The following is a 24,269-nucleotide window of genomic DNA, read 5'->3' as shown; positions in this document are numbered from 1 at the left end:
CATTGAAGTAGGGCTGGGCAATATGGCCTAAAATTTATATTACGATATAATTTGAAGCACGTGCGGTAACGATATATATCACGATATATTCTTTTCTTCTGTATAACGTGTTTTCCACACTATAAGGCACACTTAGAATCCCTTAATTTTCTCAAAAATCGAGAGTGTGCCTTATGTATGAATTCTGGTTGTGCTTACTGACCTCGAACCGATTTTGGCTGCAGAAATCTGTTAAAAAATGTTTTAGTACAACTTTGATAAGCTGCACTGCTTGATGGATTGTCAGAGCATTACGGCTGCCGTAGTGAGGAGCTTCACGGAGTAATCTGGGTCCAAAACTCCGTCCACTTCAGGTCCCAAAGTCAAACGAACACTGAGAGTTAAAAACGGTCTAAATTCTTTAATCTTTAATAAAATTATCAGCGTTGCTGCTTTATCGAGTGTAACAATTAATTTTAACATCCATGAAAACAGAATTTATTAAATTTAACGGAGTTAGCAGTTAGCAGGAAGTTAGCTCGCTAGTTTCCACCTAAACATTTGATACCATGTTCTGACTGAGAGATTTTTGAAACTAATTCAAACGTACAGCTCTGCTATCACTTCAACATAATGAAGACAGAAAACTAAACAGCAGTGGCGTTTGCAGGGTTACTGAAGTTGGGCTAGCTGGTATATAATGATGTGCTACGTGATTGCTAGCGACACAGCTATGTTAGCATAACATTAGCACAGTGAAGCTGGAGGATGAACACCAACTTTTTCCCACTCGATAAAAGTTAACGTGAGGGATTCTGGTGGTCAGGGACAAATGCAATCGCATAGCAGTTTTTGGCTTTCCCCATATTTCAAAAGTGCTTCATCTCTTTGCTGTGACTGTCGGCATAATTTGCAGATGATAATGGTTGTAGCCGCTGCGATGCTTTCGACCAAAACAGGCGCAGCTTGATGACATCGTCAACATGCGCTGTCGCGATAGAGCAATATAGTCAAAATCTCTGTCGTTGGCCAAATTTATATCGTTTCTATCGCCCACCCCTACATTGAAGTTATCGCGAGACTGAAATCAGGGATCAGGTGACGCTCATTTTCTTATAGTCTCCTGTTCAATCGAGCAGAGGAGTCGCCCCCTGCTGGACACTAGCAGGACTGCAGGCTCTGTAACACAGGGTCTGTGGGTGAAGCTGTCAGTGTTGGTCAGCAGGGCTCATAGCTGCAGGAGTGTGTTTGTCACTTAGAAGCAGAGACTCGGGGACGCTGCAGCACGTCGCAGCCCGACATGTGTTTAACTTCTGCATACCTCACTCCTCAAACTTGTGACCTAAATTCTGACTCAAACCCAGATTCCCACATCACGGCTTTAAAGCTCGCTCCGCTCCAAGTTTCTGTGAGAACTCCTGCTTTTTCCATGCACCTCCTTCCTTTGATTCAGCTGATGAGCTGCTCGTCTGACACTCGCGCACGCGCTTGTATGCGCGTTATCAATCTGCCTCTGTGATCTCCGTGGACGCCGCTGTCTGCTGGCTTTGTGTCTGTACTGCAAACATGTTCATCAGTGACCTTTTTCATTTAAACGTTCAGACACACATTACTGTGGATGCTGTGGGGGGGGGGGAGGGGGGTGTCTGCGTGGGCTCTTTGAGTCATTTCTGGTCAAGTTGCCAAAAAGCAGCTTGGACTCTCTTGACGATGGGCTCGGGGTCAAATTCTTCAGGTACAAATCATATTTATTATAAACGAATGTTTTTGCTGGCACAGATTTTTCTACCGTGGCTGATGTGAAAGCATCGCTGCGTCCTGACACGTGACTGAGTGCTGGGCGAGTATTACAAGTGTCTGTGTACCAAGATTATACACAAAACTCGACAAAAATACATATTTTACCCCAGGGGCATTCCTGCATGCACGATGTCGTTGACGTGCATTTAGCATATTTATCTGATCGCGTTATGACGTCTCAGAGCGATTCGTGAGTCCAGCTTTGGTTTGTGGAGCAGGTAAAACCTGACATGTGCAAACTGATGAATTTCTTTTTCTGATCTTGTCACCTTATTGCAGTGTAGGGGTGTGTGTGTGTTTGTATCTTTCTTTCTTTCTTTCTTTCTTTCTTTCTTTCTTTCTTTCTTTCTTTCCTTCCTTCCTTCCTTCCTTCCTTCCTTCCTTCCTTCCTTCCTTCTTTCTTTCTTTCCTTCTTTCCTTCTTTCTTTCTTTCTTTCCTTCCTTCCTTCCTCCTTCCTTCTTTCCTTCCTTCTTTCTTTCCTTCCTTCTTTCTTTCTTTCTTTCTTTCCTTCTTTCCTTCCTTCCTTCCTTCCTTCTTTCCTTCCTTCCTTCCTTCCTTCCTTCCTTCTTTCCTTCCTTTTTTCTTTCCTTCCTTCCTTCCTTCCTTCCTTCCTTCTTTCCTTCCTTTTTTCTTTCCTTCTTTCCTTCTTTCCTTCCTTCTTTCCTTCCTTCCTTCCGTCTTCCTTCTTCCTTCTTTCCTTCCTTCTTTCTTTCCTTCCTTCTTTCCTTCTTTCCTTTCTTCTTTCTTTCCTTCTTTCCTTTCTTCTTTCTTTCCTTCCTTCTTTCCTTCTTTCCTTCCTTCTTTCTTTCCTTCCTTCCTTCTTTCCTTCTTTCCTTCCTTCCTTCTTTCCTTCCTTCTTTCCTTCCTTCCTTCCTTCCTTCCTTCCTTCCTTCTTTCTTTCCTTCTTTCCTTCTTTCCTTCCTTCTTTCTTTCCTTCCTTCCTTCCTTCCTTCCTTCCTTCTTTCCTTCCTTCTTTCTTTCCTTCCTTCCTTCCTTCCTTTTTTCCTTCCTTTTTTCTTTCCTTCTTTCCTTCCTTCTTTCCTTCCTTCCTTCCATCTTCCTTCTTCCTTCTTTCCTTCCTTCTTTCTTTCCTTCCTTCTTTCCTTCTTTCCTTCCTTCTTTCTTTCCTTCCTTCTTTCCTTCTTTCCTTCTTTCCTTCCTTCTTTCTTTCCTTCCTTCTTTCCTTCCTTCCTTCCTTCCTTCTTTCCTTCCTTCTTTCCTTCCTTCCTTCTTTCCTTCCTTCCTTCCTTCCTTCCTTCCTTCTTTCCTTCCTTCTTTCTTTCTTTCTTTCTTTCCTTCTTTCCTTCCTTCCTTCTTTCTTTCCTTCCTTCCTTCTTTCTTTCCTTCTTTCCTTCTTTCCTTCCTTCCTTCCTTCTTCCTTCTTTCCTTCCTTCTTTCTTTCCTTCCTTCCTTCCTTCTTTCCTTCTTCCTTCTTTCTTTCTTTCCTTCTTTCTTCCTTCTTTCCTTCTTTCTTCCTTCTTTCTTCTTTCTTCCTGGTCCCCATAAGTTTGAAGGCATTTTTGAGAACCAAATGTGGTTTTAGTGTCAGAGTTACAGTTGGGTTAAGGAGAGGCTGAGAGGCTGAGAGGCTGAGCCTTCAGAGAGCTGTGCATGAACCAATGCTGCAAACCTGAACGAGCTGAAGCATCGCTGTGAAGAAGAGAGGACCAAAGTTCCTCCACAGAGACAGACTCACAGAAACATCGGTGCTGCTGAACCAGGATCTCCAGCCGCTGGATCGTGACTTTTTCACGTGACTCTGAATCTTCAAACGCAGCATCGTCAGGCCTGAAATCTGTCCGCCGTGCAGACGTCTGCTGCACTTTGATCGTGTGCGCTGCGTTCAGGGCGGTCCCCGGTGCAGCATTGATCTGACTCGCGTTATTGCTGCTGGACGCTGCTCTGGGTGGAGGTGGGACCTGTGTGAAATCCTCTCGTGAGGCTGTCATGAATAATGAAGCAGGCGTGCATTAGGATATCGACGCGCCGCCATCAGGTGGCATCAGCGAAGGAAGTAATCAATAAGCCCATCTGCCCTTTAATGGACCTCGCAGCTCGTCTCCTTACGCAGCTTTGACGTCTCACAGATGGGCCGTAATGATCCGGGACTGTTTCAGACTCTGATCTGGATTAGTTAAACCTGGATTAGTTAAACCTGGATCAGTTAAACCTGAGTTGGACTGACAGATGTTTGTTGTTGCTGTGACAGCAGATTGGTTGAATGTTCTGCTGGAATAATTTCAGACGTCTCAGAGATGTCGGCTCAGTTTATTTGCTGGATAAAAAAACCAATATTTTAGTTTAAAACAGGTTTTTGATGCTTTCTAAAATATTTGTGGTCTAATAATTTGATAAGACGTTTGCTAATATCTGGATGCCTGCAGAGCAGATCAGTCAGACTGAGCTCCCAGGCAGACTCCACAGGCTGACAAAGGTTCATGTTTACTCGTTATTGTGAATATTTCGTTCTTTTTAAAAAACAGATATCCGCTCGTCTCAGGCTGTGGTCTGTATTTGTGCTGCAGCGAGTTAATGATCCAACACAGACCAGCGGGTCCACGTGTGAGCAGCTGAAGGAAAACAGAATGACGTTTGGAGAGGCCCGGTCACAGTCCTGACGGCGCTCACATCTGAGCGCTCGGCGCTCAGATGTGATGTTTTAAACTTGGAGCAGATGTGACTGCAGCTCTGGTGGCAAAGGCTGGATGATGCTCACGACACATCGTTGAGATCATTGCTTTTGTTTTGCTCGGGGTGGCCGTACCTGGGAGGCGGAGCAGGTCATCCACTAGTTGGAAGGTTGGCGGTTGCTTGACGCCCTGGTTGCGCTGTGTGTCGATTGGACTGCGAGCGTTGGATAGGAAGCGCTGGTGTGAATGAGTGGTGCTGCTTGAGGAGCCTCGAGCGCTGCAGCAGGCGCAGGAAGCAAACGTCAGTGATGGATGTTGCAACTTCTGACTAGAATAACTTTGATGTTTGCTGCGATGGATCGGCGCTGTCGAGTGACAGATCGCTGAGCGCGTCGGGTCACACTGGTCGGTTGTCATCATGGATCGTAGTCTTCGCACTTCTATACTTTTCTTGCGTGACGGTGCTTTCTCTGCACAAACCTGTTGCGTCTGTCGTTTGTTCGACGTGTGGATTCTCTCCAGTTTCTCTTTCAGCTTCTTCCTCTTCTTGTTTTCTTGAGATGGAAGAGAGGAAACATTTAATAGAGATGGAGGAAGCTCGTTCCTGCTGACGGCGTCGAGTTTTTCCGTCTTGAAGGAAACATTGAGCACAGAACAAAACCCCCACAGTGTCCTGTCATATCCCAGTAAAGGGGATTATTTTTCATTCACCGGTGATCACACTGGTGAAAATGATTTTTTCACACTTCTGAGGCTGCTACAGTGAAACAGCTGAACGTGTCACAGCCGCTTCCTGTCCTGTAAACTTGAGTTTGTTTGCTGGCTGTCGAGCTGTCAGGATTAAGATAAGTTTGTTTCTTTGCCCTTTGACCCCCGCCTCTCTGAAACACCTCCAGCCTTCTCGTCTGTCCCGGGCAGCACTCGGAGAAAGCGGCAGAGAGCTGCTGGGTGTTCACCGCAGATCGATTCAGCGTAAAACCTCCCGAGGGAAGAGATTGTCTGTTTTCTTTGTAACCGTGATGTTAGTAACGCTGGAATCAGACACAGTCAGCTCGTTTCTTCGGGGATCTCGCGGCGTTCTTCTGAGAAGCCTGATGACTAAGCAGAAAGTTGAAGCGGTGGCAGGCGGGGTGGAAACAATTTCTGTTCTTCTCAGATCTATGAAAACATGCTCTGTCTCTCTGCGAGTGTTCGGGCCATGTGGGAGCCATCATTCCTGTCCTGTTACTGGACCGCGGGCAGGGAGGAAGCTGCCAGCGGCGCACCAACGTGTGGAAACCCCACCAGGCTTGACCTTGATTAAACCCCCATTATTATCTGACGCTGGAGCAAGTCATTGGAGAAGGACACACACGTGCAGGCGCACACACACACACACACGCCCACACACATGCACGTGCACACATATGTGCACACACGCACACGTACGTGCATGCACGCCCACACACACACATGCACGCCCACACACATACGTGCACATGCACGCACGTGCACACACACACATGCACACATACACACACGTGCACACCCACACACACACATACACACACGTGCACACATACACACACGTGCACACACACATGCATGCACACACACATACGTGCACATCCACACACACGCATACGTGCACACACGCACACACACACACACACATGCACACACACACACACACACACGTGCACACACACGCACACACACACACATACGTGCACATCCACACACACGCATACGTGCACACACATGCACACACACACACACATGCACACACACATGCACACACACACACACGTGCACACACATGCACACACACACACACATGCACACGACTTTCTCACACAAACACACAAAAGCAACATTTGATGTGGAAAACATCATATTCCAGTGAACCACATGATGGCACGCTGCACAGGCTGCAGGACCAAACGCTGTGTTTGTCTTTGTGTGTGTGTGTGTCTGTGTGTGCCCCCCCCCCAAAACCACGACTGTTTTAAATGAGTAACAGAAAGCAGAAAGATAAAGGAAAGGCAGCTGCTGTGCTGTGTGCGCAGCATTGTGCTGCCTTCCCTCCTTATTTCCTGCCAGCTGTTGGAAACAGCAGCCTCAGGAAATGAAGGCCTCCCATCATGCTTCAGCTCAGTTCAGTCTTAACCCGCGTCCCCTCCCCTCGCGTCCTCAGGCAGCCTCAGGAGGCTTTCCTCCCCAGGTGAGCGTCAGGTTTCAGCTTTGTTGTTTATAGAGGGCTTTGGTCAGTTGATCCTTTCTGTGTGTCAGCTGGCTCTAAATGTTTGCAGTGGATTAGCACACATGCACCTCTGTGTTCGTTTAACAGGACGAGCGGTGACCACAGAAGTTCTGCACGTGCTGAAGCTCTGTGTGTGTCGCGCGAGCCGGAGAGAAGTATTACCTGCCACCGTGTCTTTGTGCAAAGCTGGTGACCATGTGGTGCAGCACGGAGGTGGAAACACTGCAGGCACGAGCATCATCACCTCACTGAAGATCGAACTTCCTGTTTGTGGAGTTTGCGTGACATCCTTGATCCAGGTGATTCTCAGTTGGCAGCATTGATGTATTCACCCAGTGTCACCTGTCACCCCCTCCAAGCCTGTAAAGTTCATAGAAACATTGGACACAGCAGGAGATGAGGTCCGCTTTAACAGCGCTGAGTATCGACCGCGTTTCTTCGGTGGCTGATGTCAGTCGCTCGAGGATCTCTCTCCTTCTGTCACATGCTAACAGCTCCTGCAGGAGGCTAACTAGAAAACGTTGTCTCGCAGAGATTAACCACATCAAATCTGCCTGCAGCTCACATCTTCATGCCGCGCTCACATAAACGATCACAGCGTGGAGTCTGATTCATCTCGTCTTAAACGGAGCAAAGTGATTTAGGAGGATTTCTTGGCGTTCATCAGACTTCTGGGTAAAACACTTCTGATGATTATGGCTTTGTTCTTATTATATAAACGTTCTGTTGAGTTCTTCATGTCACAAACACTGTTGCAGATCACTGCTTATCTATGTGTGACCTCGTGTTGGAGAGGCTGCGTTTCGTAAAGAAAGAAGGAAACCAATAACACGGCGATGGCCACGCCCACTGGGCCCACCTGCAGTTTGCAATCACACCTGCTCGTGTCAGTGTCATTTCTGCTTTTCTCTGCACAGCCATGCGTTTTGTGTTAATCTGACGCTGCTCGGATTGCCCGATCATTTAGGAAATGCAGCCCACACGCCGCATGCACACAGAGCGCGACTTCAGCCGACTCGTGTGAGGCAGACAGCTTCACGTCGTGCTTCTCAATTCACAAATGAAATGATATGAAAACATTTTCATCAAATGAAGTCGTCCTGAGCTGGACATCATGGAGACGGTCAGTTTGCACAGTGCAGTGTCACAGCCCGGCTGCTGGTCACGTGCAGAAAGCGTTAGCGATGCACCAGGAGCAGCCAGGGATCAAACCATCGACCTAACACTCAGGAGTGCCTCAGTTGCATTTGGTAATAACCTAACCGATTGATTTTCCTCATCACCAATGAGACCGCATCGCTGTCCGTGCTCGTGTTCATGTTTCCCATCGTCAGACGTGACGTTCTGTTTAGTTTCAGTTTGATCTCACCTCAGATGGTTATTTTAATCTGGTTTCCTTCCAACTGTGGAAACAGTTTCCATTTCCTGTTTCAGCATCAGGAGCAGAAAGCTAAAGTGCCGTTTTAGCTGATAAGCAGAAGCTCGTACGGACACGCCCACCGCATCTCTGCTCTGCGTCCTGGCTGAGCATCGCTGCAATTCAGCAGCTTCAATAAGAAGACGGTTACACCTGATCCAACACCTGTTGGAGATGAGCGCTACACCATCGCCCACTTTAACTCCACCCAGACTGAAGCCCCTCCCCCTGAAGCGTGCATTCAGTCAGTGAGTGGTTGTTGGGGGTTATGGCGCTTCCTGAAAGCCACGCCAACATTACTTTGCCCCAGCAAACGCTGACTCGCCTGCAAACACAAACTATCCGCTAAGAAGTAACTGAAAGTGCGACGTGGAAACGGAGACTGTGGTCGCCTTCAAAGTAAAAGCTGCACTTTATGTTGTGTTTGGTCACCTGGATGAGTGGCGACGCGCCAAGAAGAGATGTTTTTGTTTTTGATCACAAATGTTTTCATCTTAAAGCTGAAGTGATGTTGATCTGAACTTCTGCACTCAGGACTTTTTGAGTTGTTTCTCGGGAGCTGCAGTGAACATGTTTTTCGTGCGTCTTCGTTATATCGTCTGTTTTTGCTGGGTTGAAGTGCATCTCTGTTTAACGCTAACAGCAGAAGTGATGGCGTGTTGTGACCGAGCCGTGGAAACTCTGCGAGCACCTTAACAAAAGTCCTTTGTTTGATCCTCTTTGCTGTTTTCGATTAGCGGCGTGCACCCGAGCGGCGGTGGGACTTATCTGCCATCGCAGCTGAGGGAGAGTACACAGCAGCTCGATGGCGTTTGATGGCGAGCTTAGTAAGGCCGACCGTTTGTCACAGGGGTTAAAGACGCGGGCGGCGTCGAGCGCTAATCATCGAGGCCTAATGTGAAGCAGCTGCGGCCCGAGTGAGTCGGTCCTGGGGGAGGAAGAAAGGGGGAAGACAGAAAAAAGCAGTGAAGCGAGCGATGCTGATTCAACACCGAGCGACTTATGAAAACATTTGTTTTGCATCAGCTCTCCCTCTGCGAGCCAGCGGTGACGAGCGACCCAGATCTTTAACAGGAAGCGCCACTGAATGATTTTACTGATGCGAACCGCACCGGGCGACGGCAGAGGCCAGCCGGGTTCATCCCGGTGCGGCTCGCATCGTCAATAATGCCGCCGTCTCCTGCAGCGTTCGGACGTTCAGGCGTCTTTGTGGGACACCCCCACCCCGTCGCTGCAGAGGGAAGTGTTGCTTTTTAAAGAGGAAACGTGAATGTGGGAGATTTTAAGCCTGGTTGCATAAAGCTCGCCTTTTTCCTCTTAAGAAAACATTTCGGCACTTCAGACTCGTTGTGCGTCCCGCTCACGGTCAGATGATTGATATCGATTTAATCTGCGCTGTCAGACATTTGTTTGCTTTTCAGCTTCAGAGTAGATCTTTGTTCCTCTACAGTAGGAATAAGTGTTGGGTTGGTGGGCGGGATTGTTGAACATTCAAATAATCATCAAGTGTGTGTTTCATCGAGAAACTGAATAGTTTGTGTGTCTGTGACACACAAACTGGAGAACCCACTGCAGAAGAAGAAGAGCGGGAGGCTTTCAGATGAACAGCTCACATGTCGCGACTTCTCCGTCATCATCTGAGAGCAGTTTGCGTTCGCTGGAGCCGTGCAGACGCTTTCTGTGAAAGTTCAGCTGAAACGTCTGGTGTTGGAAAATTGGAGCACAAAAGTCTCAATGTTGAGACTTAAAACTTTGTGGGAGGAGCTCATCTCCTCTGCTTCTAGTCATTTTTATAAAATAGTGTATTAACAGATTGGTGGGCTTTGGAAGTCTGTCAGGAAACGCTGACCATGTGACTTCAGGCTCCATAAACTCAGCTGGTTCAGTTTCACAGCTCAGATGTTGATGTTTAATTTATTAACCAGCTAACTCACATTTTACAGTGAGCTCTCCCCCCGGGGGCAGCACGGTGGTTACACTGTGGCCTCACAGCATCAGCCAGACGCCGGACAGACAGAGTGTCGGCTGATCCGACCACTGCTAACAAAGCTAACAGCAGTATCTCCGTCTCTTTGCTGCATGCTGCTAAAAATATGCGCCGCGTCTATTTTCGACACAAGGAAATAAAGAATCTGGCAAATATTCCCAAATCTCCACGTAATCTAAACTTCCCACTCCTGTAACGCTCTCAGTGCGATTGGACGCCACGGCGGACAGAACAAACCCGTGTGAGCGATGACGTATCTGCTGGTTTCTCAGCGTGACACAGCCTGAAAACTTCACCGAAGGTGGTGAAGTCAAAATAAACATGAGGCTGGAAAAGTTAACTCGTGACGTTAGCGTCTCACTCTGATTAAAACTGAAAGTGATGAAACTGGAAAGTTTTAATCATTAAAAACCCAAGTTACACTGAAAACAAACGAGAACTGTGAGCTTCTCACGCCATCGGCTCACACGTGTCAGCGTTACTGCGTGACGGAAAAATGTGATGTGATTAGAAGAAAAGAAGAAGAAAGAAAGTATACTTTATTGATCCCTCAGGGTAGCTGTTCAGGGGAATCGAACCCCGACCTTCCGATCATGGGGCCACCACTCTACCTACTGAGCTAACGCTGCCCGATTGAAAAAGTGCTCGTATAATCATATCAGAGGCTTTGGTGCCCACACAGTCAGGTTATCACTGATCTGACACCAGGAAGTAGTCTGGCCCCGTCACAGAGGTGCTCCTGTGCACCTCGACTCGCAGGTGTGTCGCTGATGGAGCCGAGCACATATCTGTGTGTCACGTTCATGCTTTTCAGTTTCTTTCTTTTACTGTTTGACTTTAAATGGACAACAGTGATGAAAATATTCTTCTTGTTATTCTTCCCCCAGAACATAATAATCAGGAGTGAAAAACCTCATCAGTTAATCAAAGATGGAACCAACAATGTTAAAAAGGAGAAAAAGTTCATTTCTAAATAAACCGTGGGCGTGGGCGTGGTTGAAGCTCCGGCCGTCATTCCCCGCTATGACCCCAAGAAGTTCGCTATCAGTGCCGAGCTTGGATTTTAGAAGAACTCTGGCGCAGCGAGTACAGATTTTGTTTTTCGGAGAGCGCGTAGTTTCTATATCGACCCGCGTCTCTACAGTAGAAGGCTGCCGTCGATGACCTCGTGTGTCAGCGAGGAATTGACTTCGGCGGGCCCGCGTGCACACGTGCGCGTGCAGCAGCTCCTGACTCATCCGTCTCTTCCTCAGTCGTCCTTGACACAGTTTCCAGTCCCAGCCGAGCCCTGCTGAGATCCCACAGCCGTGAAGCGTTCTCCACCTCATCAGTCCTTCGCTCTCCCCGTGGAAATTTATTGACCACCTCCTCCTTCGTGCCCCCTCCTCTCCCTTTCCCTCCCTCACTGCCTCGCTCTGGCTGGCTGATCTAGATTTTTCTCCTCAGCTTTTCTTTGCTGAACTGTAGCCAAGATCTTTGAAGCTCGCAGTAATAGGCTGCTCGTCTGTTTGGGAACGATGCAGCTGAGAGGAAAGAAACACGTGGAGGAAAAGAGCAACGATTCCCTGTCATTAAAGTATGATCTTATTCCTGTACAGAGGAACAGAAACAGGTAGGAACAGGTAAATGCATCGTTTCACTACGATCCACGTGAGCAGCAGTGACGCTGATGTTCGTAACCTGGCCGAGCTGAAGGCGCGAGTGTATCTGTGCACACAGGAGGACGATCAGCGTGAAAGCTTTGCTCCCACAGTCGTGATGATGTGTACAGGGGTTTTCTGGGCGGGGTCGTCTGTGGCAGCGATCGCAAATGAGGCTTAAACTCAAACTTTGGTTTATTTACAAAGCAGATTTAAAAACAACCCAGTTTGACCGAAGTGCTGCTGAGAGACGACCGAACGGATCAGAAGAAATAAAAGAGTAGAAACAAGAAACAAGTCAACATATACAGACAAACGCACAAGAGACACAACGAGCGAATCAGACAGGACCAAATGTCGTGGAGCCGAGATGAAGGTGGGACATGTAACAACCATGATCAGAGGGAGAGATGTGTGTGTGTGTGTGTGTAAAAATAAATTAGTAACACCATAATGGTGTTTGGGGTGGCTGTAGCTCAGGTGGTAGAGCAGGTCATCTACTGATCGGAAGGTTGGTGGTTCGATCCCTGGCTTCCCCAGTCTGCATGCCAAATATCCTTGGGCAAGATACTAACCCCAAATTGCTCTCCGATGCATCCATCGGAGTATGAATGTGTGTGAATGTTACTTAGAAAGCACTTAAAGAAATGTGCTTGTGCGAATGGGTGTGAATGGGTGAATGTACAAGTTGTGTACAGCGCTTTGAGTGCTCAGAAAGAGTAGAAAAGCGCTATATAAGAACCAGTCCATAAATAACAACGACACCACATGTCAGGTTTTCGGCCCTCAGGAAGCAGCGTGTAAGAACCTCTTAATGTTTCTAACAGATAAACCGAACCGAGCCCGTTTTAACCCTTCAAACCCGTCACCGGTGATGGGTTAGCATTTGTGATCGTGGCTCAAGAGTTGGGAGTTCGCCTTGTAATCGGAAGGTTGCCGGTTCGAGTCCCGGCTCGGACAGTCTCAGTCGTTGTGTCCTTGGGCAAGACACTTCACCTACCGCCTGCTGGTGTTGGTCAGAGGGGCCAATGGTGCGATATGGCAGCCTTGCCTCTGTCAGTCTGCCCCAGGGCAGCTGTGGCTACAACTGTAGCCTCCACCAGTGTGTGAATGTGAGAGTGAATGAATAGTGGAATTGTAAAGCGCTATGAGGGACTCGAAAAGCGCTATATAAATGCAATCCATTATTATTATTATAGCAAGGGTGGGTAACTCCAGGCCTCGAGGGCCGGTGTCCTGCAGGTTTTAGATCTCACCCTGGGTCAGCACACCTGAATCAAATGATTAGTTCATCAACAGGCCTCTGGAGAACTTCAGGACATGTTGAGGAGGTAATTTAGCCATTTGAATCAGCTGTGATGGATCAAACATCTAAACCTGCAGGACACCGGCCCTCGAGGCCTGGTTTAAAGAGTAAATTAGGTTAGGATTTAAAGCAGCGGTGCCCAACCCCCGGGCCTCGGACCGGTACCGGTCTATGAGTCGTTTGTTACCGGGCCGCGAGAGTTGAGGTTCAGGTGTGAAATGTATAGTTTTCAGGGTTTTTATCGGTTTTCAGCGTTATTTTGTTATCGTTTTTATCGTTTACTCGGTTTTCCTGGGTCTTTTCACGTGTGTTATGAATAAATCTTCTTTTTTCGGTACCGGTACTAGTTTTATTTTGTTGTATTTATCCGCAACACCTTAAAGGCTGGTCTGTGAAGTATTGTCGGGCATAAACCGGTCCGTGGAGCAAAAAAGGTTGGAGACCGCTGGTTTAAAGGGTTAAATAAAAGATCTCCTTTTAGTTATTAATGAAAAAACTACAAATGAAGTGTAAAAATCGGAGACGTGTATGACCCAAGCTGTGAGCTGTGGATGGTTGAAATGAATTAAACATTCAAAGTTTTCAAAGTGGAAAATGTTCATTTCCTGTCCCAGAATACGAAATATTAAAAAATCGTTTTCACAGACACAAAAATAAAGGTTAGAGGTCACGACGACTTCATGGACAGAGGCTTCAGAAAGGTTAAGCTCGCATAGTTCACACTGTAGTGTGCTAACCCACTCTGCATGTCGCCCACCCTCCAGGAGTCTAATTATTGCTGCTGTGCAAGTAAAATGTTTGCATTTGAAATTAGAAACGGACGAGTTTACAAACATGGATCTGCTCTAAAGGAGCGTTCGAGCTCGCAATGAAGGAACCAAACGCACATGAGACTAACAGGCTCTGTTATTACACTTTTAATCTCTTTTATTCTGTGCTGTGTTTCCAAAAACAATATAAACCAGTTCTTGTACACAAACTTCCTTTGGACGAACGTCCAACACGAACTTCCAGATGTTGATGAGGTGGAGCCAGCAGACGGACACGTTCCGCCTTTCATTTTAGGACGATTCATCAAACGAGATTAGACGTTGAGAAAAGACGACGGTTACATTCGCTGGTTGTTGTCGTCAGTGACTCACAGATATTTCCCAGCCGTGGGTGGATGCTTCATCTCAGTGTGACATATTAAGTCATTGCAGATGTGGCTGATGTGACTCGTTCTTTCAGACCCAGCAGGCGTCTCCTTCTGAGGTTTGAGGACATCTGTTGTCCGACTGCCGTGTTCCCTACAGTAAAACTGGGCAGGGGGCTTTTTAGGGAGGGGCTTATTTGTTTAAATTCAGTACCTGGAATAATATCAGTGGACTGTAACAGCTTTTTCATACCACAGGGGAAAGTTGCACTCCTTTTAAGCCCCGCCCATCGCAAGAAACTAAAGGAAAGTTAGTAGTCTTAAAAACAGAGTTGGATCGTTACGTCTCGTAAAGGCTTCGTTCTGGTTGCTGAAGTCTAATTGGCTGCCTGCCTCCCCATTTAAAACAATGATGCTCACAGTAATAATGTTTATTTTGGTGTTGGATAACTTTGTGATTGGACGTTGGATGACACTGTTGAGGCTGGACCAATCAGGTCGCCTCAAGCTGGGGCTTCTTTTAAGGCGAATGCTGAAACTTTGTGCCAGGACGAGTCTGCCTGCAGCTAAAAACACCTGTCAGCCTCGGGCAGCGTGCTATTTATGCCTCACCTGGTTCTTTGTCACTGTGTGTGTGGGTGGAGCTTCTGGAGCCCCACCCACTGCGAACATCCTCGAACAACTTTGCTGTTATCGCTTCATCCTCCGTCTGTTTTTTTGCTGCTCCTGAATGCAACACAGAGCCCCTCCCACCTGTCGCCACACTGTTAGCTGCTCAGCTGGCTAGCATTACCCAGCATGCCGTTCAGCGGCGTAATTTAGGAAATGTGCTGCGATGTTTCCCCTCGGTTGTGATTAATAATTATTGTTATGAACGTTTATGAGTCATGTGATCAGAACCGTGAGGGTGCAGAGGTTACGCAGGTTCGCTTTAAGGTTCACCAATGCGCTGGTTTGTGTCCCGTCTTTGTTGGCGCTCTGCTGTGTTGTCCTGTCTGCGTCCTCGTGCTCATCAGTCAGAAGCAGCAGAAGCAGCGTGTAGGTGGGTCAGGATGTGAAGTTAGAGTCACTGAATAGACATCCAGGAGAGTGTGTGTGTGTGTGTGTGACTGTGTGTGTGTGTGTGTGTGTGTGTGTGACTGTGTGTGTGTGTGTGTGTGTGTGTGTGTGTGACTGTGTGTGTGTGTGACTGTGTGTGTGTGTGTGTGTGTGACTGTGTCTGTGTGTGTGACTGTGTGTGTGTGTGTGAGTGTGTGTGTGTGTGTGTGTGTGTGTGTGTGTGTGTGTGTGTGTGTGACTGTGTGTGTGTGTCTCTGTCAGCTGACTGCAGCAGGTGTCTGCAGCACAGCCCCCCCCCCCTCCAGAGTTTTTCCCGCTCACCTGCATGTCCCGTCCCCTCGGTTGCTCCAGCTCTGGCCCGTGACCCGGCCCTGGACGCCGATCCAGGACCCGGCTGACCTCGAGCCTCTGCATCACAGCCATCCCTCCCCCTCACGCCGTCTTCTCTATTGTCCGTTACGAGAGCTGCTGGCCGCCTGCCCTCATTCTTTGTCTGAGCCACGCGGTGCGGGCGTGCAGGCGGCCAGTAGATGGCGTTAGCGAGGAGGAAAAGCTGCTTCGCTTCTGCCTCTGACACTCCAGACAAAGAGAGCAGAGACAAAGGCAGAGCTGCTGGGACTGAGCAGCGGTTTGAAAGAACAGAGCTGCTGTAAAAATGAAGGATTGTTATTTTGACTTTTATTGCTATAAAATATTCAGTTGCTTCTAAAACATTTCAGCTTCATGTTGATGGACTGAAAGATGAGGAATCAGTGATTTTATCTATTAAAGAAACGTGTGACAGACCTGTGCAAACAGGTGACTGTGGCTCAGGAGGCGGAGCCGCTCAGCTACTAGCTGCCAGGTTGCTGGTGTGACCCCGGCTCTATCAAAGGGTCCTCGGGCAGGACGCTGAGGTGCCCCGATGTTTCCATCTGAGTGTGCATGGAAAAAAGTTACCATTAGATCAATGCAGGATTTGGCTGCTGCAGCCTTCAGGAAGTCAAAGATGATGTTTGCAGGCATGTAGTCTCCTCTCCTGAACTCCACTACCTTCTTTCCTTCCTTCCTTATTTCCTACTTCTACCAGCCAGCCCACTTCCCTGCGGTGAAACGAATACTCGTTTGTAATATGTTGCCAGATGTGATCATGAAGTTCGGCGGCTTATTCTTGGTCATCCAGGTCACCGTAATCCCGAATACTTCATTGGAGGGCAGCTTGACTTTATTTCGGGTCTTCCGAGATGTTCCACCTCTCGGACACAGCTTGGAAGCATTTTCTCCAACGATGTGAAACGCCACATTCAGGGTCCGTCCCAGGACGAGATCCTGATCTTTAGAACTGAAACCTCTCAAATAAGAGGTGAAAGGTCATGTCAAAAAGAGTCCCCCCCCCATGCTTTGTTTGTGATCTCTCTTGGATGGATGCCCCTCCCTGATCATGTGGATTCCTCGTCCTGTTCTTCCTCCCCACCGTCATCAGTGTGAACTGAACAAGCCTTCCTTTGGTACGCGGTGAAATGAATACTTTGCCAGATGTGGTCGGCCTCGGCTCGCAGCCACGTGCTCGTCTGTTGGCAGCAGCGAGGAGCCTCCGTGTGGAGTTCAGGTCAGTTTGACAGAAGCTGTTGTGCGATGTTGAGTTTGAGGTGGTGAAACGTCAGAAGGACACCTGAAGGAAGAGATCCGACCTGAAGGAAGAGATCCGACCTGAAGGAAGAGATCCGACCTGAAGGAAGAGGTCCGACCTGAAGGAAGAGGTCCTACCTGAAGTCGGGTCGGCTTTTTGGTTGTTTTGCCGTCGCTGGATTCTGGATGATCGCGCCTCAGATTCGGCACATCAAACAGGAAGCGTAGGCCGGGAGAAAAATCTGCTTTCTGACCTTTTTAGATTTAATTCCACAACTGTTGAAAGTAGATGTGTTTTCTTTACGAAGCCAGCAGCTCTCCTGACATTTCAGCCTCCTCTTTCAAAAGACACATTTGTGAGTCATGAGTCTGTCTTGTTGGAGCTGAAGAGGAAATATGTAGTCTGGCTGTAAAATGAGATACAGCTAAGATCTCCGTGCAGTGGCTTTTTTCCCTTCTTAAAATAGCCAGGACCCCAACTCCCTTTGGTGTAATAGCGAGGAACAACAAGCGTCTGAAAGCTCCGCCGAAGTGGAAAATAAAGGCTTTTAGGCTCATTGAGATGACTGATGCTGGCTCCGTGTGTCGTTCGTAAGGAATAACAGGAAGTTTCTTCAGCTCCGTCGTTTACCTTTCACAGATGCGCACATGTTAAAGCATTTAACGGCGTGTTTGCTCTGAGATGTAATGTTTCTGGTCATTTCTGATGTATTGAGTGAACAAATGTTCCGTTCTGTTGTTTGTGCCGTTCTCCTGCTGCCAGCTCGCCACATATTCTTGGCAGGAAGACAGGACTGCTGGAATAAAAGCCATACACGCTACCTTCGGTGATTTGTTGCTGCCGCAATTTCTACAAATTACATTAAAGAAAAAAATGCAGTGGGGGAAACGTCCCACTCTCCAAAATAGCTGCGCTTGTGTTTAATTTTCCTGAGTAATTAAGGAGCGTGAGCGGCGTTTCAGCTGCTGAACGGTGGCAGCAGCAGCGGGGAAGAAGAACGATCGTCCAAATTAGGCCGTAATGTGTTCGTCAATGAGTTTGGTCAAGTTTGGGAGTGAGGGCTGAAGCACCAGTGTGCTGCAGATTCTACTGATTCTGTTTAGCTGCTGATTTCTGTCTTTATTCTCCGTCATCCTGCTCACCGTAATCCCAAATACTTCAATCGAGGGCAGCTTGACTTTGTTTTGGTTCTTCCGAGATGTTCCACCTCTCACCTCTCGGACACAGCTTGGAAGCATTTTCTCCAAACACCAAATCTTGGTGCATTTTTTTCTTCCTGGAATCTACCAGAGTAGCTTTGCATGACTGATGGTTGAAAATAATCCTTCTTTATCTTAAACTGGGACTCGGGACAATCCCTGCGCTCCTCCTCTGTCTCAAGGAAAACCTTTTAGCTCCTGCCCCATTAAGCCAACTGTCTTCTAATTGGCTGCCCCTCACAAACAGAAGGTTGAAAGGTGGAGCTTCTGTCTCCGTGACGTCGGGCAGATTCCAGAGTAGAAACAACGATGTAATGACAGTAACGCTATTATCAGCTGATTAGAACTGAGGAAACTTCTCAGATGAGAGGTGAAAGGTCACGTCAAAAGGATGCTTTGTTTGTGATCTCTCTTTGATGGATGCCCCTCCCTCATCCTGTTAAAAGGGGGTTCTTCCTCCCCACCCTCACCAGTGTGAGCTGACCAATCCTTGAGGATTTGGACACAGCTGATGATTTACACTTGATGGCAATTTGGGTCCCTGAGGGATTGACCCCCTGACCTTCCAAGTGGCAGACAAACCCCCATGTGAGCCGTCACTATCATTTGACAGCTAACCCAGGTTTGGATGGCAGCATCAGCCGTAATCTCACGTGTCCACAGTCCACTGGTGCTCGTGTAAATCGATACAATCCCAGGATTATCGTATGAAAAGAGATCTGATATGAGCCGTGTTGAATTGAAGGACTAATCCTTCCATGTTTATGTGTAGGCCCGCGATCAAATGGCATGAAGAACCGAGGGAGCAAAGTAAGGTATTGAATTTCCTCCGTGTTCAAAGTGAAGCTGAACTTCAAAGTAAAAGTATTATGTTGAACTTTCTGTTTGGTGACAGCTGGACGAAACTCGACTGCTACTCAGGAAGGATTACAAGTTAAAGTTTTTATGATCATATTTACAGATCTGCAGTGAAGCAGCAGACGTTTGTAACCAAAACACCCTCGAATGCAACGTGAGGAGTGGGCGGGGGGGTGGGGGGGCTTTATGATTGTCTGTGTGTTCGTGCGTCAGACCCCCAGCTTTTAAAAGCCAACGCTGACTGTGGTGTGAATGTGTGAACTGTTTTGTTCTTTGCCCAGGCATGTATCACTCTGTTGACGTATGTCAGGCTTCCAGCCCCCTTACCATCACACACACACACACACACACTCTCACACACACACACGCACACACTCAGACGCACTAACAGTCGATCCCAGCTGAGTCATGACGAAGGTGTTTAGACGGTCAGAGTGGCGTCGTGAGGCCCACACAGACACCAGGTGAGCTGTGTCGCTGGGAGGTTGGAGAGTCAAGCATGGACTTTGTTTTTGTTCTGCAGCAGCTCCACACTTTCTAAAATGAATGATTTAATAAAAGAAAGAGTAGTAGTCCATCTTATATCAGAGCCGTTTCTGTGAGTTCGTGTCTGATTTGGGCCGTAACAACTCCTGAGGGGAAGCAGCTGCTAAATGTCCTCTGCAGCTCATCTCTAAATGTGTGCGTCTGATGTTTGGTGTGGAGCAGGTGGTGCAAAGCGGGTTTACCAGACCTTTCTGTTCCTCGCTCTGCTGGGCCGTGCTGCCTGCAGCAGCCGGGAACAACCTCGTGAGTAGGGATGGGTACCGGTGTCCGGTTCTGACATAAACGGTAGTAACCAGACGGAAAAGCAGCGCACATTTCGGTGCTTTATTTTCCTGAGCTGTGATACACTTTAGATTCTAGCCAATCATTTTACGTTTCCGAGGATAGTAGGCGGGTCCAGGTACGTACGTTCTTTTAGAGCAGAGCTACAGATTAAAAATGTCCAAGGCGAAGCGGTCAAAGTCTGGCTGTACTTCACAGCAAAAGATGCAAACTCAGCAGCTGCAACAAGTGCTTTAAGCTGATACTGTGATACTGTCAAAGGAGGTAACACCTCAAATCTGATGAAACACCTGGCGACGCATAGCGTTTTTTTAAAAGCCGAGAAATGCACCGTATTTGATAGCTTGCTGCGAGACCTCACACCGAGCACATCTACTGCTTGTGGGTTGCCTGTTATCGGACCCGGAGTTAGCAACATCCCCCAAAAACCCGCAGAGGAGAGTCCTGGCCCCTAGCCCTGCCAGTGTAGCAGAAATGATGAGGATGATGATGCAGCAGCAGCCGTTCTTCTCTGCGTGAGTAGCTTAATGTTGTTTGTGTGTAATTTACGTTGAGTAGGCTAACCACGTTATTACATTAATGCATGTAAGGTGAACTAGCAAACACCATCATAGCTACATGCAGCTGTCTTCTTGTTTGATGGCAGATACTCCCTTCACCCTGGACAAAAAGGCTAAAATGACCAAAGAAAAAGTGGAAAACAGTTAAACATGAGAGGTTTTTGGACAAAGTTTGTGTTTTTTCCATTGTTTAAGCTGCTTCCAGCCCAGAGTGATACCATATATGCCCCATAGCTGCAGAAAAGGCTAACATTGTTATCTTTTTACAAAAAAACAGCTGAACATGAGAGGTTTTTGGACCAATTTTGTGTTCTCCATTCTTTAAGCACCGGTTTGAGCACCGTTTAAGCACCGGCACCGTTTCAAAAGTACCGGTTTGGCACCGGTATCGGATAAAACCTAAATGATACCCATCCCTACTCGTGAGAGGAGTGAGAGTGGACGGACACATTACGAGTGCTTTCAAGCTTCCAACTCCCGTCCTGCAGCTCCGGAGTAGGCGAAGAACGAAGCTCCTCAAGGTTGCCACATGTGCACCTCTGGGATGCTTCCAGTCTTTCCCGGGAATACCTGATAACATATAAACAAATCAATTTGCATGTTTCTGCGACCCGGTTGCCTTCCAAAAGCCCGCCGTTACGTCCCCGTGAGTTTTAACATCACATGATTCAGCTCTGCTTCTACAGTCTGCTGCCGGCGACGTTTACTTTGAGTAAACTAGCGAATGAATGCGTGAGTCCACGGATCCACATGGATACTTGGATTAGTGACTGTTTTTCACGAGAACATCAGTTTGGTTTCTCTCGTGTTTCTGTGAGCGTGTGACCAGTTTAGTTAATCGGTCTGCATCAGGATCAACTCCAGCAGGGAAACGTTCCTAAGTTGGGAAAAGCATCAGCTACTCGTAAAGTTTTTAAACAAATCTATCCACACTGAATATTCATGCCAACATGCTGTCTTTAAGTAATCTGATAAAAAAGTAAAATAATCTTTTTTACGACCCCCTATCGAAGTCGAACATTTTCCTTTCTCAGATGGTTTTTCATCTTTTTTCCATTATAATTTATAAATATGCACTGCAGCAGGGTTTCTTCCTCTCTGCTAATAATTACATTGCAGCTGGAAATGATCCTGTATGAACAGAACTTTAGTGTCTTCCACAGCGCAGTGATTGTTTAATAGCTGCCACTGTCTGCCAGCACAAATACAGCTCAGTTTCTGAGGACTCCTCAACATCCTCACTCAAAGAAATGTCCCACAGTTGCGTGTCAGATCCACAGCACACTCGTCCACAGGGCTAAACGTAGGCGTTCGGGGGGTTTATTAACCTGAAACCACCCACAGGTGGTAATGAGCGCGCTCGGCTTTCACTCGTGTCTCGGCTTTCGTGAGTGTGTGTGCATATGCTGGGGTGAAAGTGTGTGGGCTACGTGACGGCTCCCCGGAGACTCTGTCTGGACATGTTTCCTCATGACTCACCCAGAATCTGCTTATTTTCACCAAACATGTTTTTTTGACGGCTGAACGAAGACCGGATATTTTCAGCTGGCTGCATAAAAACCTGACGATCCAACTGTGGTTAAACTGAAGTCGGTCGTTCGGTGCTAAGATTGAAAAAAATATTGCAGTAATACAAGAAAAATCATCATTAAAGTGCATCATGATACCAGGACACGTATTCATACTAGGGCTGCCACAAACGATTATTATTGTGATAGTAGACTAATCAGATCATCATCCATTGGAAGTAAAAAGTACAGCTTATTGCACCAGCAGCATCTGCTCTTATATAACTATCATTAGCTTACAGCTTTAAGTGTTTAAGGTATGTACTAACTAAAAATAAAGACAAGATGATAGTTTATTAAATTTTAATGAAATTTGCAGATTGTTTCGGTGAAGTTTAATAAACTCCTTGCTATCTAAAATATAACAGGACACCGGAGTAAATTCTCCAGCATCTCACACTTCTGATAATCAGCTGTCTGCTTGATGTTTATTCAGCTGTGTAAAAACTATAACTTTAATCTCAGCCAAACCGATTTACTCAGGAACAAATAAAATACTATAAAAAGCCAAACAATAACATTTTTAAGTTATCTAAGTGACTTATATATCATGTTTAACCTGAGTAGCGAAAGACAGCGGTGGGTTTGAAAGCGTTTGCCGGGAGTCCGGTGTTCTCACGAGCTCTAGTTAGCCTAGCCCCCGGCTAACTATCGAGCTAGTGGGTAACAGACGTCTCCGAAAACGTCGGAGCGCTTTTGAAAATATGTGGTGTCTTGATAAACTGAGCAGATATTTGAGGTTTACACAGCTACATTCTCGCCTGAAAATATGTTAAACGTTTATTTTGTGACCCAGAAAGAATAATAAGAGTAATATTAAAACTAACTAGCTGCCGCCATTGTTGGAAACTGAGCTGGGCTGCGCTATGAATTCTGGGACAGAGCTTCTTCTTCTTCGGGGTTTAACGGCAGCTGGCATCCTTGTACATGCAGTGCTGCCATCTTCTGTTTCAGTCCGTTATTACACTCTTAAATCCTACTACTTATTCCTGCGTCTTTTGGGATCTTACAAAGCTTCAAACGACGCGTCGACTATTAAATTAGTCGTCGACGATTTTAATAGTCGACATAATCGTGACAGCCCTAATTCATACGTTAGACACGTTTTTATCTGCAGTAGGGCATCGCCACGGATTTCTGTAATCATTCGATTTTGACTCTGACAGTCAGAAATATTCTAATTCTGATCATTTATTCGTACATATCCGTATATATTTTATCTCTGTATAAAAACAAAGCTGACGCTTCATCAGAGCTGTGAGCATCACAGCAGATGCGTTTGTGTCAAAGTAACTGAGGATAAAACAGAAACACATGAAGGAGATTTTCCTGGTCTGACTTTTTCTAACAGAAACCTTAAAATATTCTGCAGTCGATCAAAAATGGAAGAAAACCATGAATCAGCTTCTGAACCTGATGCTGCTGAAGTTACAGGTTTGATTAGAGACTCAGCTCAGAGTTTTAAAAGCTTATATTTCTGCACTGAACAGCAGAAATGAGGCTTTCTTGTTGGAGGTGATTTCTGGAAAAAAAAAACAAACAGTTGCCGATAAGCAAGAAAATAATGCAGAAAACAGATTTTTGATGGGAAACTGTTCTTGAAAAACACTGAGAGAAGAAACAAAAACAGCCAAAGTCAGAGAAACACTGACGATGTCGATCAAACCTGGTTTGGATCTTTTGCTGCTCGTTCAGTCAGGTTTGGTCAGAGTGATGAAACTGCAGCATCTGCATCTGTCCGTGCCAAAGTAGGTATCCCCGACAGAATTTGTTTCCCCTGTGCTGGGAGCACGCAGGAAGTACTGGTGTTTTCATTTTGTGAAAAAGTGAAAAATTAGTATCGTAACATTACCATTCAGTTTTAAGGTTACAACAGAAAATTATATATTTATTGCTCACGGTGTATCAGATGGGATTATTTTAATAAACCATCAACATTTTGGCTGATAGCTATTTTTATTCTCCTGTAACTTTACTATATAAAGAGCTAAATCCTCCAAAGTTTCAGGAGTAATGCCTCATAATAAGAAGTGTTTGTAAACTAAAAATCAGCAATGTGGGATACTGTTTGTCCGTGATTTGGACAGTCCAGCGTGTGCTCCCGAAGCAGGGGAAACCTAGTTTGGCACGACACCGGCGTGCCCGTGCCGGCGTGTCCGTGCCGGCGTGTGAACGATCCACGCTCTGTGTTCACGTCTTTCTGCTCTCATTTGAGTTTTAGCTGTTGGTTGTTGAAATAGTTTTGTGAGCTTTAACCTGAGATTCTGTCGTTACATTTATATTGAAACTCTTTGTGATGATTTAATGAAGTGATATCACGTTATTCAAGCTCAAATCGATTTTTTAGTGGACGATGTGAATAAATAAGCGTTTGTGTTTTCACACTTGTGCTCTTTCACTGCAGATGCTGTATTTCAGGTAAGGGTGCCATAAAAAGTAAATACAGCCCCA

At 46.6% G+C, this 24,269-nt stretch overlaps 1 protein-coding gene and 1 long non-coding RNA gene across 2 annotated transcripts in view; both read left to right on the top strand.

Annotated features, from left to right (window-relative positions):
- efl1 (elongation factor like GTPase 1) overlaps positions 1-24,269 on the top strand; it is an 80,696-nt gene that overhangs the window by 19,265 nt on the left and 37,162 nt on the right. The window lies entirely within an intron of this gene.
- LOC146526281 (uncharacterized) lies at positions 4,408-23,032 on the top strand. Its single transcript, XR_014874090.1, has 2 exons — positions 4,408-20,407; positions 20,541-23,032. It is a non-coding gene; the product is annotated as an uncharacterized LOC146526281 (long non-coding RNA).

This window comes from Neolamprologus multifasciatus, chromosome 1 (genome assembly GCF_963576455.1).
Source record: "Neolamprologus multifasciatus chromosome 1, fNeoMul1.2, whole genome shotgun sequence".
NCBI classification, from domain to species: domain Eukaryota; kingdom Metazoa; phylum Chordata; class Actinopteri; order Cichliformes; family Cichlidae; genus Neolamprologus; species Neolamprologus multifasciatus.
This window is presented reverse-complemented; position numbering and strand designations above follow the sequence as displayed.